This window comes from Onychomys torridus, chromosome 21 (genome assembly GCF_903995425.1).
Source record: "Onychomys torridus chromosome 21, mOncTor1.1, whole genome shotgun sequence".
Lineage (NCBI taxonomy): Eukaryota > Metazoa > Chordata > Mammalia > Rodentia > Cricetidae > Onychomys > Onychomys torridus.
The window spans coordinates 47,055,896-47,070,613 of NC_050463.1; positions in this window are offsets into that span (position 1 = coordinate 47,055,896).

The following is a 14,718-nucleotide window of genomic DNA, read 5'->3' on the forward strand; positions in this document are numbered from 1 at the left end:
AGCTCTGAACCCATATTTCCTTGCAGAAGAGCCCTCCATTCCAGAGACCCTCCAGGCCGCTTGTGAACACTCCATTAACTTGAATTGCAAATTTCTTCCCAGCCCTATCATTCAGCCGCAGGGGCTCCCTGGCTACCAGCTTTCCAGTGGCAGATAAAGATTGCAGTCATTGCTGGAGACAGACTCAAGGAGCAGAAGTCATTAGGCGGGAATAATTATGTGAAGCTATGTCTGGTGGATCCTGATTTCTGTCTGCGATTGTCTTACCGATTGTTGAGTCTCTTCCTCTGAAGGAGAGATGGGTGAGTCATACAGAGCCCGGAGATGAAGGTCTTGTTGCTCAAAGGATGCATAGGCATCCGGGCAGGGAGGAGCTTTGTGCAGAGCTGGTACAAAAGAGACGCGGCAAGGCAGGCCTGGGGCACCAGAGCAGGGCTGGGGCACCAGAACCCAGTCTCTTGCAGGGTGCTTGCCACACTTCCCCTTTTCTGTGGGAGCCCGGCATTTTATGCCCGTCAGACCTAAGGTAGGCTGTGGCCAAACCTGACGGGAAGGGGATAGGGAGAGAGTGCAACATGGCCCTCTGGCCAGCTCAGAGCCTTGTTCTTGGTGGGTGACCCCTACCTGTTATTCCACTTCTTCTTGACACAATAAAGACACATCCTACTTGGTTAAGTTTTTGTTAAAATTATGTGAGTTAGTGCACACACACAAAAAAAGCTCTGCATGTAGGAAGAACTCAATGACGGCGACTCCGGAAGAGAAGGGAAGGCTTGGGAGAGTTCAGGCCAACCAAAAAGGGACATACTTAGCTGAATGTGGTAGCGCTGGCCTGTCATCTCAGTACTCAGGGGGTAGGACCGTGAATCTGGCTAGTTCAGGCTACAAAGCAAGACCATTATTATGGTTTGATGACGGAGTATTCTGTGACAGTACAACCTCTCCTCTCCCACCCTCCACATAGGCTCATGTGCTTTAACACGTGGTCCAAGCTGGTGGCCTGTTTAGGGAGGTTGTAGAATTTTAGGGGTGTGGTCTTTCTTGCTGGGGGCGGGCCTTAGGAGGCTGTAGCCTCTTCCCATTCAGCTCTCTGCTTCCTGATCTGTCCAGATGTGCCACCATGCCCTTCTCACTATGATGGATTGTATCCCCTCAAACAGCAAGCCCAGAGAAGCCTGTCCTCACTGGAGTCACTTCTGCTCAGGTATTTGGTCACTGCCAATGTAATTTGTCAAGAAGAAAGAGAAGGCACAAATGGACTCAAGTAATGAAGAGGTTGAAAAAGCAAAGAGAAAATTCCTCACAACGCAGAATTCTGCAAAGATCCAAAATTTTTCACCAACTCCTCAGAAGACAGAAAAAGAAGGTGTGTTCCCCAAAGCATTCAAAAAGATCAGCACTACCATGGTACAGAACCAGAGAAAGACTTCAAAGGAGAATAAAATTCCTGAGCCGTTCTCTGTGTGAATACAGAGTGAAAAATCCATCACAAAACAGCATATCAAATTCAGCAACATATAAAGGGTCATTCACCATGACCGGGTGAAGTTAATCCCGGGAATGCAAGCTTAGTTTATTGACCATCTGAAAATCAACGGACCTAATGCCTAGTTTTTCTTTTTTGTTGTAACTAAATTGACTTGTGTGTTTGTGTCTCTGTGTGTGTCTACATATGTGTGTGCTTGTGTGTGTGTGTGTGTGTGTGTGTGTGTCTGTGTGCACCAAGGCATGTGTGTGAAGGTCAGAGGCCAACTTTGAGGAGGTGGTTATTGCCTCCAACCATGTGGATCCCAGGGACCAAACTCATGTTATCAGGCTTGGTGGCAAGTACCTGTAGCCACTGAACCATCTTGTAGGCCTTAATACCCATCCCCTTAAACTGTGTGTCACAACCCCATAAGGTGCCACTGAATGTGAGGGCTGAGAAAAATTTGGCAATAAAAGCTTTCAAGGACCAAATGCAATGACCAAAAGTAAATCAAAATCAAACATATAATCTATCTGAGGTGTTCCTGGCAGGGCTCAGACGTGTTGCATCGTGTAGCTTCACTACAGCCTTGGTTATGGGCACACTATATGTGCACTGTGCCATGCCAATGGAGGCTGCCTGAAGAACCTCTACATACTCTGATGTGGTACATCAGAGCGGGAACCACCAAAAGTCACGTGCTCACCCAGTCAGACCTAGGAGAAGCACTTGGCAATATTCAATGCCCTTACACAATGAAAACATCATATGTGGGTAACAGAACAGAAGAGAGGCCCGGAGGTGGTGGCGTTAACCTCAGCACTTGGGAGGCAGAGGCAGGGGATCTCTGTGAGTTCGAGGCCAGCCTGGCCTACAGAGTGAGTTCTAGGACAGGCTCCAAAGCTACCCAGAGAAACCCTGTCTCGAGAAACAAAACAACAAACAAAAGACAAGAGAACCCCGTAATCTGACGAAAGGTGTCTATGAAAAGAAGATCATAACTAACTGCACAATCAATGACGGCGTGCCTCCTAGGGTGAAGACCCCGACGATGCCACTTGTTCTTGCCGTCACTCTCTTTTTCCTCGTGGTGTGCGGGCTTTCATGTATGTGAGCGCACATGTGTGCATGCACACGTGCACATGGGTGGAGGCCCAAGGCTGATGTCCTGGGTCTCTCGCTATCACTCTCTACCTTATTCATCGAGGCAGGGTCTCTCACTTGAACCCAGAGCTCACCTGGCCAGCCAGCCTTGCCAGCCAGCTCGCTCTGTCTCCTCTTTCTACCTGGTCACATTGCAAGCGGCCCGGCACCCCCGCTTGGCATTTACTGGGTTCTGCGGACACAAACTCTGCTTAACCTCTGTGCCGTCTCCCTGGCTGTACCTATCCGAACCATATGGTTCTAACAGGGCAATAAAGGCAGAAAAAAAACGCAAACATGAAAGAGAGAATGGAGAGGCGCACCACTTCTATTCTGCGGTGCCATTATTTGGTAATTAGCACTCCTGATGAATCCATTACAACATTTTTCAAGAAGGCTGCTGGAGGCAAGATCAATAGATAAAAATAACTGTGTGTAGAAATTTGCAATTCAAAATCAAGTTATGAAAATAACGACAATAATAATTAGAATCAATCATTCCAAACAACGGCATCCAAAAAAAAAAAAAAAACCTCTCAATAAAAAGTGCAAAATTCCTGCTCTGGAAATAACAAGACATTGTTTTGCCTTGTTTATTTTCTTTTGTTAAGAAACAAAAACAAACACACAAACAAACAAAACAAGTTCTGCTATCGGGCCCACACTAGTCTAGGACCTGCTCTGTAGTCCAGACTGGCCACAAATGCACAGCCATCCTCTGGCTTCAGCCTCCAAAGATCTGGGATTATGGGCATGCGGCACCAGGCCTGGAGGAACTAAAAAAAAATGTTGAAAGGATTCAAGGAAGATCTAAATAACCCTGGGAGCACCCTCTGTTTACAAACGGGAAGACGGGGTAAGCTGGCCGCTCTCCCCACTGACCCACTGACTTAAGACAATTCTTCTCAGTATCTCCCTGCTTTACTTCTTCGTAGAAAGTGAAAAACTGATTTTAAAATTCATATGGGATTACGAAGGACCCGAAGTAGCCAAAACTAGCTATAAAAAAGAAGAAAGTGTTAGGGCTCATGCCTCCCCATTTTCTTTGTATTTTGTATGTGTAGGCTATGTTCATATGTGTGTTTTGTGCGTGTGAAGGCACAGGTGTGTGGAGGCCTGAGGTTGACGTCGGCAGCCTTCCTTCACTGCTTTCCACCGTCTTCAGGGAGGCCAGGGCTTTCGGTTGGACACAGAGCTCACTGATACGGCTAGTCTGGGTAGCCAGCTTGTCTCGGGAATCCCATCTGGCCCTTCAGAGCACCGGACACCTGAGCCGCCATGCACACCTGAGATTTGATGCAGGGTCTGGGATTTGAACTTTGGGCCTTAGCACAGCAAGCCATCTGAGCCATCTACCCATGCCTCCCATGGAAGGACACACAGCAAAGAAACAGAATTCAGAGTCCAGAATTAAATGCATACATTTGGAGTATAGATGCAGCCCAGGGACAGAGCACCTGCCTAGCATGAGGTTCCATCCCTGTGCCTCAAAAGCCAGTCAACTGACCCTACATATACCGTTTAACAAGGATGTCAAAAGCATCTGGCTGTGTTTTCTTTTAAAAAAAAAGTTTATTGGAGGGGGGCATGTATGGGACTTTTGGGAGTTGGTGCTGTCCTTCCACCATGTGGGTTCCAGGGATCAAATTCAGGGGTGGGGGCAAGCGCCTTTACCCACCAAGCCATCTCCCCAGCCCATGTTAGTGGTTCTTGGAGGTGGGGGAACGGGCTGCAGTTAGGAGCATTAATGGTTTCCTCTAGAGTGCTGAAAACATTCTAAAACTGACTATGGTCATAGTGGGACACATGTGTGAAAAGACCACCATCAGCTGGGTTATATATCTTACATTTACTTTGCATTATAAATTTTAGGATGTAGGAACTGTATCTCCAAACCCCTCTATGCTGGCTTGTTTTATGTCAACTTGACACATGCTAGAGTCATCTGGAAGGGGGGGAGCCTCAACTGAGAAAACGCCTCCATAAGATCCAGCTGTAAAGCTAGGCAGTGGTGGCGCATGCCTTTAATCCCAGCACTCAGGAGGCAGAGCCAGGCCGATCTCTGTGAGTTCAAGGCCAGCCTGGTCTACAGAGTGAGATCCAGGACAGGCTCCAAAGCTACACAAAGAAACCCTGTCTCCAAAAACCAAAAACAAAAACAAAAACAAACAAACAAAAAAAAAAATCCAGCTGTTAAGACATTTTCTTAATTAGTGATTGTTGATAGGGGGAGGGCCCAGCCCATGGCAGGTGGTGCCATGCCTGGGCTGGTAGTCTTGGGTTCTATAAGAAAGCAGGCTGACCAAGCCATGAGGAGCAAGCTGGTAAGCAGCACCCCTCCATGGCCTCTGCATCAGCTCCTGCCTCCAGGTTCCTGCCCTGTGTGAGTTCCCGTCCTGACACAATGTGGAAGTGTAAGCCTTATAAATAAACCCTTTTCTCCCCAAGTCGATTTTTGGTCATGGTGTTTCACCACAGCAGAAGGAACTGTAACTAAGACACCCACCAACAGCAAAAAAGGAATCTAAGCCAGTGTCTTCCACCTTTTTACATTAGAGGATGAAAGGACAAAGAGCAGAGTCATAGGAACAAGGGGACAAAAGACAGCTTCCCAGTACTGCACTATCACCCCTCACAGACAGGAAATGGAGAGCAGGTGTCAATCTAGCCGATGAGACGGCTTCATGTCCAAGCCACAACCCTAAAAAACATACCTCAGGCTGAGCTGGCGCAGTACTTCGGGGGGGCCCAGCACCGCTGGGCACCCCGGCCGAGGACCAGCATGTGCACTAGTTCACTAAGATGTAAGCCCGATGCCAGGCAGGCTGTTAGACACCAGCTCTCAGGGGGTCTCCTTGTTCAAGGGATTCTCTAGGATCTGGGGGTGCTATGGAGGGCCAGTCCTCAGGATACATGGTCCCTAAGAGGCTCAAGCTGAGGTCCAGCTCAGCTACACAAACACCCCAGCTGTACCCACAGTGCTGTAGTCATAGCCTAAGGATCTTTGGAGTCCTTGGCTGTTTCAGTGGCATGGACCACTTGAAGGCCCAGACCTGGAAGGCTGCTCATTCCTGCCTTCATCTAGAGAAATCTCTCCCCAGCCTCCCGACATAGTCCTGCCCAGGCACTGTATCACGCTACCTCTAAGACCTACAGGGAACTCGGAAATGGCCTCTCCAGCCTGCTCCCACAGACCGGATGTGTGCTCAAGATATGACAAATTGTCTTAATATATTCTGAAGCTCAACTTAATTAGGAAGCAAAGTCCCTTAGGGAGGGGAAAAAATATTGTGGGCGCTGAAGCCCAAGATGGGTGGTTTGGGATTCTGACTACTCCTGAGTGACTATGGTTTTGAAATGACTCATTCAACTACAGTCCCCAGGTAATAACTACAGTGAATCATAGAATACCCTCAGATAGTATTCGGACAATGACCTCTCTCTCTCAAGACATTTCTTTCATTTCACAGTTCAAGAAACTGAGTTATGGCAGGGTACGATGGCCTACACCTTGTGACCCTACAGTAGAGAAGCTGTGATTGGGAGGGTTGGAAGTTCCAGGCTAGCCTGGGCCATACAGTATAGCCTGGGCTATACAGTTCCTGGCTCAGGCTGAGCTTCATTGCAATACTCTGTCTCAAACAAACAAACAAAAAGCAAAGAGGGAACAGTTAGCTGAACCCAGCCCTGAGCCAGGCAGCGTCATGGCTCCCAGCTGGGGTCCATAGAGATTCCCAACTCCAAAGCCCACACGGTGCCTAACTGTGGCTCTTGCACACACCCCCACTGGCAGTGTGGCTGAGCTGGTGGAGTGCTTGCCTGGCATTCATAAAGCACTGGGTTTAATCCCTAGCTCTGAACAGACCAGAGTAGTTGTGCATACCTACAATTCCAGTACTCAGGAGGTTGAGGAAGGGGGATCAGACTTTCAAGGTCATCCTCAGTTACATAGCATGTCTGAGGCCACCGTGGGATACACGAGATCTTGTCTCAAAAAAACAAACCAGCAAACAGACAATGAAGCCCACCGCCCATGGCCGCTTTGAAAGACTGGGGTATCTGCTAAAGGCAATTGACTACTCATATTCTTGATTCAGGGTCTAACGTCTTCATGCACTGAGACAGGTGGACACCTATGCGCCCGAGGGCATGTGCCGTCACCAAGCTGTAAGCTAGCCAAATGTCCGTCTATACCTCACCAGGAGGGAAATTCCTAGTAGTGTCCCACAAGGGAGAACTCTAAAGCCAGCAGAATGCCCCTTGGGACCCCTAAGCACACAGACAATGATGACTGAGGAAGCCACGCACAGAAGCTCACAGGCTTTGAGCCTCAGTTGACCTGTTGTAACAATCAGAGTTAGTCCCTTAAACAACCGACTTCAGTTCCCAGGTCTGGGGTAAACCCAAAGTCAAGATGCCAGTGTGGCTGGGCTCTGGTGAGATCTCTCTTCTGGCTTTTCGCTGAGTTCTTGTGTGGTAGGGAGCAGGCTAGCCCTCTGCCTCTTCTCATAAGGGTATTAATTCCACCTTGAGGAGTTCTATCCTCTGACTTAATTTACCTTCCGAAGCCACCACCTTCTAAGACCACCCATTGTGAATTAGCATGTCAGTGCATCAAGTTTGGGTAACAACTTAAATACTGGGCATTCCTCTAATTTTTTTAAATTAAATTGTTATGTATTTATTTAGATTGTGTGTGTGTGTCTGTGTGAGCATGTAAGTGTAAGGTATGTATGTATGTATATGTATGTGTGTTTGGAAAGGGTGCAGGTGCTTGTGTGTGCATGTGTGGTGTGTATGAGTATGTGTGTATGCATAGAGTGTGTGTGTGTGTGTGTGTGTGTGTGTGTGTGTGCTTTGCATTTGTGTGTGTGGTGAGGTGTGTGGTGTGTGTGTATGTGTATAGTATGGCTGGGTGTGTGTGTGTGTAGTGTGTGTATGTTCATGTATAGTGTGTATGGGTATATGTGGTGTGTGTAGGGGTGTGTGTGTGTGTGTGTGTGTGTGTGTGTTTGGTAAGGGTGCACATGTGCCATGGCTGCATGTGGAGGGCAGAAGACAGTTTCCATTAGTCAGTTCTCTCCTTCCGCCATGTGAGCCCTGAGGATCAGACATAAATTGGGAGTTGACGGTGGGAACCCTTACCTGCTGAGCCATCGACTCAGCCCAAGGACTCACACTTTAAGCAATGTTGCTATAGAAGAACTTTGAAAACTAGAAACTGCAAAAATGCCAGGCACCAGAGGTAAGGAGTAAAGGGTCCGTGGATCCCAAGGTAGCAGGGAAGTGAGAGAGAGCTTCTGGCTTTGTCTCATTGGGTGGGAGTACATCATCTCTACATGCTACATTATAAGACCAAACACTGGCAACCATTCATTCATGCCCTTCCACGAGGTGGGAATAAAAGTGGCCCTTTCCTCATAACAGACTGCCTGGGACCCCTCCCCGGCCAGGGCCACTGTCACCTCCCACCATGGCTACCCGATGCTGTTGACCCCGGACCAGGGATGATAAGACACCCACTCTGGCATTCATCTCAGGGGGTGTCCAAGGGTTTCCTGCTCCAGAAAGAAGATGATGAAAAGCCTTTACCAACACAGAACAGTGAGGCAGCCATAAAGGAAACAGCGGCGGGTCCGGGCAGGCGGGGTGATTGCTCCAGATGGTGTTGGCACTTTTGGCTTTGTGGAGGGATGCTCGCAGGAATCCAAGCTCTCCCATCTGAGCCAGGGATTAAACCAGACTTTTGCAGCTGAGGGGACATAGTCCTTCAGCAGGATACCTCAGACAATCTCCAGGGCCTACAATCTCATGAGGATTGGAAGGAAAAGTAACCTGCCCTTCCTTCCAGTGTGGGACCACGGCATCTATGAACACAGACGTTTTCCTGAGGCTTCCATGGGTGAAACAAAGAAAAAGATATCCATCTGGTCCAACCCTGCCATTCTGCATTTGTGCAGAGGATCCCAAGAGGAAAAAAATCCTGGCCCTAGATCCCAGGGCCAGGTGTGGCCAGGTGTATGACCAGGAGTGGCCTTGTAAGACCAGTATGGCCAGGTGTGGCTAGGCCATATACCCAGGAGTGGCCAGGTGAGGCCAGTATGGCCAGGTGTGGCAGCATGACCAAGCAAAACTCCTGGGAGAGGCAGATACTTTCATTTGCTGGATAGGGATACAACGGTTCAGACCTGAACAAGTGCCCTTTCCAAATGTACACGTGACATCACCTGTGGTCATCCAATGGTCATCTGTCATATGAGCCAGGGCCACAGCCCTCCGTGAGTGCCACTGTTAGGCATTCCAACAGTTTGATTAGTAATGAAATTGGAGAAGAGAGAGGAGAGTGGGTATTCAGTTTGGAACAAATTATCACTATGGCCTGCTCGGGAGCACAATGGCCAGTGTCCCCAGAGTGACTGCCCTGAGTCCACCCTGAGTGGCTGAGGGACAGCAGGTTCTCAGAGTACCAGGAATGTGGAGGGTGAGCTGTGGGTGGACCCTTCAACACGGAAGGCATCTAAAGCATGCTGATCCTTAATTCTGATATGTCGCTAGGTGGCCCTGGGCGGTCACTGTCCCTCTGGAGCTGTTTCCTTCTCCATCTCTCCTCCCCGTCCTTCCTCGGGTAGCCATGAGATCACATGAGGTGATGAAGCCACACAGAAACCCCCTATCAACCTGTGGGCATTCATGCCAAAGGCTGAGAGTAGCAGCATCCCGCTGTGCACAGTGCTCAGGACCACTGCGTCAGGCACATTCACAGGCTCACTGTTCCCTCAGTTCCCAGCCGGGGCCAGGCTATCTACCAGGCCCGCCTGTGTGCTCATGATCTTGTTCTGGAGTTGAGCAGTCAGAGGGTGGGATCTCACTCTAATACCTCTTGGACAGAGAAGACCATCCCTAAACTTAGAATGAAGCATCAGCAGGCAGCTCAGAAGGAGGAACCAGGCTAGGTATGAACAACTTTGAACATTAGAATCCAGACTGGCTTCAGCAATGGGGAGCCATGGTGGACTCTTGAATGATGGACTTGGAGGAGGGTCAGGATGGCAGCCTGGGCAGGATGAATGGCATATGCCAGGGCCTATGCCAGAGGGACCCCAGAGGAGATAGGTGAGCAGTCTAGGCAGGAGCTAAGGCTGGTCCATGGACAATCAGATTATCCAGGGTTGAGTGTGGCCAGAGGTAGCTTTTGGCTTGCCACATACGAACACGGGAGACAGCCTACCTGTGAGGGAGAACGCTGATGAATTATTGGGATTAAAGTCTCTGGATAGGTGAAGGAGGGAGGGAGAGAGAGAAAGAGAGAGAGAGAGAACACCAAAGCAAAGATGCTCCTGAAATGTAGCCTGTGAAGCAACTGTGTGGAAACACATCGCAAATACGGGGTGGGGGTAGGGGGATTAAGGCTGCCGAAGCCCCTTAATCAGGAGTCTGCAGGATGGCGGGCTGTGATGAAGGGATAAGCCATGCGAAAACAGAAATAAATTATTCATTCCCCACAAATGAGCAGCCTCCACATTCCCGTAACAGCTGCCTCACCACGGGCACCCCAAAGGCATGGGAGTCCTGTTAGTGACACTACTCAGCCACTCAGGCGTGGGTAGACACAGGATTCGGACATCGCCATCTTGACAGCTCCCCGGGATCTGTCCATGCTGCGTGCATTCGCCATCACAAATGAAAACAACCTGGCTCAGCTAACATAGTCCTAATTCAGGCCGATTCAGGCTGGCCTGAAGCCACAGGGGCAGCTCCCTGGAATGACTGTATCCAGAGCCTGCTGAGAGTACACAATGGCCCCCACCAGGGAAAGAAGCCTGGAGATGACAGGTTGGGGCAAACCTCAGGAAACTCATTCTGGGTATAAAGCAAACATGCCAATCCACAGCTACCATTAAAAAGGCCTGTATGTGTGTGTGTATGTGTACACACACGCATGTGGGTGGAAATGTGTGCACATATGGATAAATTATACACACATTTTAATTTCAGCAGCTCTCAATGGAAATGACTTCATCTCTCTCAGAGGGAAACGTACTGGGTGAAGACATTTTTGTTCTCTCTAATCAGGGGTGGGGTGGGGTTCAGAGGTTGTCTGGTGGCATCTCATGGGTGAGGGTCAAAGCAGATGCAGGGTGGGCTACATACATAGGGCAGCTCACACCACCCCAAGAACTACAGAGCCCGAAACATCAACAGTGTCACAGCTGAGTAGTCCCCACAACCCACTACGCCTTCTGACTGGAGACTCTAGCGGCAAAGGTGTGTATGAATCAACTTTCCATCAAAAGACACCTGAGATAGGAAGAGTCTACTCTGGCCACAGTTTCAGAAGATTACTCTATGGTTGTTTGGTCCGTGGCAACAAGGCAGGTTATGGTGGGATCACGTGGCTGAAAAGGTCAACTTGGACCATAGCAGCTGGGCATGGGGTCCTCATGAGTAAGTTTTTGTGGGCATATATTTGGATGCCTTTGGGTAATAGTAAAGGTGAGGATGACTCTTGGAACACAGAGTAAGAATGAATTTAGTTTTGTGAAACTTCTGTCTCAGAGAAGGGTTTGGACTCTGGTCAGTCTAGTAGGTGGACAGTGGTAGCTCGTTGCTTTCATCTATGTATCCTTAACTGTTACATCATACGTTAGATCACACAGGACAAGTCCTTTAAAAGAAAAAGGAATGTTGTAATAGTGTCACTGCACACTCTTTTCCTGACGCACATTAACTACACAACACAATGGGCCCCACTGTGATATTATACACATTCACACAGTGTACTTGGATCACATCCAACCCTAGGACCAATCTTTACTGTAGACCAGTCTATCTGGGGACTGCAGTGACACTATACCTTGGTGGCAGTGAGGATCAGTGTGGGAGTTGCCATAGATGACATCATGACACCCCCAAGTTGTTCAGGGAAAGACTGGCTGACTGACAGTCTGGTCCCTTAAGTCTCATTGAACACATTAACACAGTCTCAATCTCGACAACCATGAGACAAACAGAACTGCCATCTCTGCATGGATCAGGGTCATATCCAGTGTCACTTGAAGTCTCCACAGGGTACCCCAGGCCTGAGAAAGGAGACTCTGAAGTCTCTCAATGGGAAGAAGGAAGAGGCCATCTGCTATTCAATCCTCATAGGATTCTTCCAGAGCCTCAGATGGCACCCAGCCGGTGGGTGCATCAGGTCCATGCATGCCCTGGAAGCGCCACCACAGGGGCTCCTGGACAGCTCAGACAGAATCAGCATGGAGGGTTCCTTTCTGCTGTTACAAGGCCTTGGGGGACTGCCTCTGCCCCCACATAAGCAGTGACCCAGGGACCCAACCACAGACACCGCCATATTTGAACTTTCATCAGGATGACGGTCTCTATTTACACTTCCTTTCACGTATTCACATCACATTCAACTGGGCTCCTACCACGTGCCAGGCTCTGTCCTACGTGACTGGGATGCAACAGGAAACAAGGGTGATTCCTGCTTCCCAGGAGGTTATCATGCAGCAACAGTCTCAGGAGGTTCTGAGTCAAAGGGTACCAGTCCTCGGCGGGTTGAGTGTTAGCAGCCACAGAGGGAGCCCCAGCTTAACTTAGGGTCAAGGAGAGCCTCCCAGAGCAGGTAACACATAAACAAAGGCCTGAATAAGAGCCAGCAAGTGAATATTAATACGGGGGAGGTGGGTGTGGGGCGCAGTCCCGGCAGAAACTTTCCAGGAAATGCTCCACCCAACCAGGAGACATCCCCTGGGGAGGCCAGGGGCTTGTGACACACAGGAGACAGTGGGCGGGCTGTGGTCAGCACGCAGCTCCCTGGGCCAGAACAGACCCTAGCCAGTAGCCTCTGGCCCAGCGCCTTCAGGCTTGCCCCAGCAGGAACAGCTAGATACAAAGTCCAGGAGTTCCTCACGTCACAGCCCAAAAGAACAAAGCTCCCTCACCGCCCTGCCCCAGCAGGTCTTCCCCTGTTCACTCCAGACCTCAAGCTTTCCACCCATCTGCCCACCCCCAGAGCATGGGTGTCTCCAATGCCAGCAAAGCCAGTGCCTGGCTTGCTGAGTGTCAGCTGGAGGCTCTGAGCAGCAGTCATGGTGGCAAAGGGCAGAGCAGACAGACTCACACACAGCCAGTCTGATGCAAAGCTCTTTGGGGCATTTGTGCAATGATAAACATGTACAGGACTTTCCCGAGTTAAGCATCCTTCCTAACTCAGCCTCCAGGTAGACTTGAGCCAGCAGGTCTACATTCACCACGAGGAGGGGCATGCCTGTCCTGGGGGTGGGTGAGTGGGGGGCTGGTAGCAGGGGTTTCCCCGCTTCCTGCTCAGGGCCACAGTCACCCTGTGCAGCTGTGCCAAGAATAAGCGTTGGTTCTGAGTATCCCCTTACGTCTCTCTCCAGCATGTTTTTATTTTTCTTGTTCCCGTCCTCTCGGGAACAAGCGACTACATGTTTAGAGCACAGTGTGAAGTCTGCCATGAGCCCTATAACGTTCCCTTTCCTTCCTGTCTCAACCCACTGACGCTTCTGGAATTTTAATAGCTCCCCGGCCTCCCATCCTGGGCCAATCTGATAAGTGGTGCACCACGCCGTAAAGGTGGAGGCTGAAACTGCTGATGTGGTTCAAGCAAAGCGACCTGGCACTCACAGATGGATGCTCAGCAGCGAGGCAGGCCATCCCACTCCTTAAGGTCATCCCACTAACATGGGGTTGCTGGACTCGCCGTGAGGCCATCACCTGAGCCCTGCTCAGCTGCCATTGAGGAAAGACCAGTCACTCACCACTTGTGGAGTCTGCAGTGTTTCCTCCATAGCCCAGGAGCCCCGTCTGTTGTGTTCCCCAAGTCTATTGAGCCTCAAAGTTCCCACCCCCCATCCTCCCACCCTCCCACCCCCCACCCCCTATCCCTCCAACCCACCCCCCTCACCACCACCAGGACCCCACCTCCTGGGGCCAGGGACAGTGTGTTGTAAGTGCCTTTTGGTCATCTTCACAGTGTTTTTGACAAACAGGTGGTGTGATGAGAGACTTCAGAACAGGGAGGAGGAAGAGGAGGAGGAGGAGGAGGAAGCAGGGGTCACTGGGAAATGGCAGGGTTGCTCCCACCTGCACACTGCAGCCTCCAAGAGGGTCCACGGGGAGAATCACGATGGTGTCTATGGCCCTGATGGCTCTGAGGAGAGGCATAAGGGATGGTCTCCCAGAGAACAGGAAGGATCGAGTCATGTCCAAGTCCAAACACTTCTGGAACTTGCCATCAGAAGCTCTGCTTACAAGGCTGGCTATGGTGGTTTATGCCTTTGGCTCCAAAACTTTGGAGCCTCAAGGGTCCCAACACCCATCTCTGTGAATTTAAGGACAGCCTGATCTACAGAACAAGTTCAAGGCTAGCCAGGGCTATATAATGAGACCTTGTCTCAAAAAAAGTTCTCTGTATGTATTTATTATTATTATGTAATTTTTTAATACCAGGTATTGAACCTAGGAGCTCACACGTGCTAGGCAAGTGCTGTATCATTAAGCTGTGTTTCAGCCTTCTTTGAAGGGATAGGAGGACTCAGCCCACAGCCAAGTCTCTCTGAAGCCCCCACACCTTCTAAATGTCCACCACCGGCACAGAGAAATCCCACTGTTCTTGCAGCTCCCTCTGAATATCCTGAACAGCACATGAAACATTCCAGAAAACGCCCATGGAGGAGTCCACACTCAGCATCCTGCCATGATAGAAACTGCCCAGAGCCGGAATCCTGAAAAGGCATCCCCTCAAGGACCAGTACCATCCTGTCCTTCCCTATCAGTTGACTCCAGGTCATGGGTCTGTCAATTACGTTGCAGAGGGCATGTGCTCAGCACACTCACAAAGTCTGCATCCTGCCTCCCTTCCAGCTGCAACCCCAGTGTCTTCCCCTGTCCCCTCAGCAGCTAGCTGTGATGACCACATGGGCCACAAGCTTACTTTTCACTTCGGACTGGTCAGATCCTCGGGCTAGTGAGTCCCCAAGGCCAGATGGCCATCTCTATGTCACACTATATTGGCCCTGGGGGTGCTCAGCCAGGACCTGGAAATAGGAAAAGTAGATGCAAGCCAGGTGTGTGAAGGT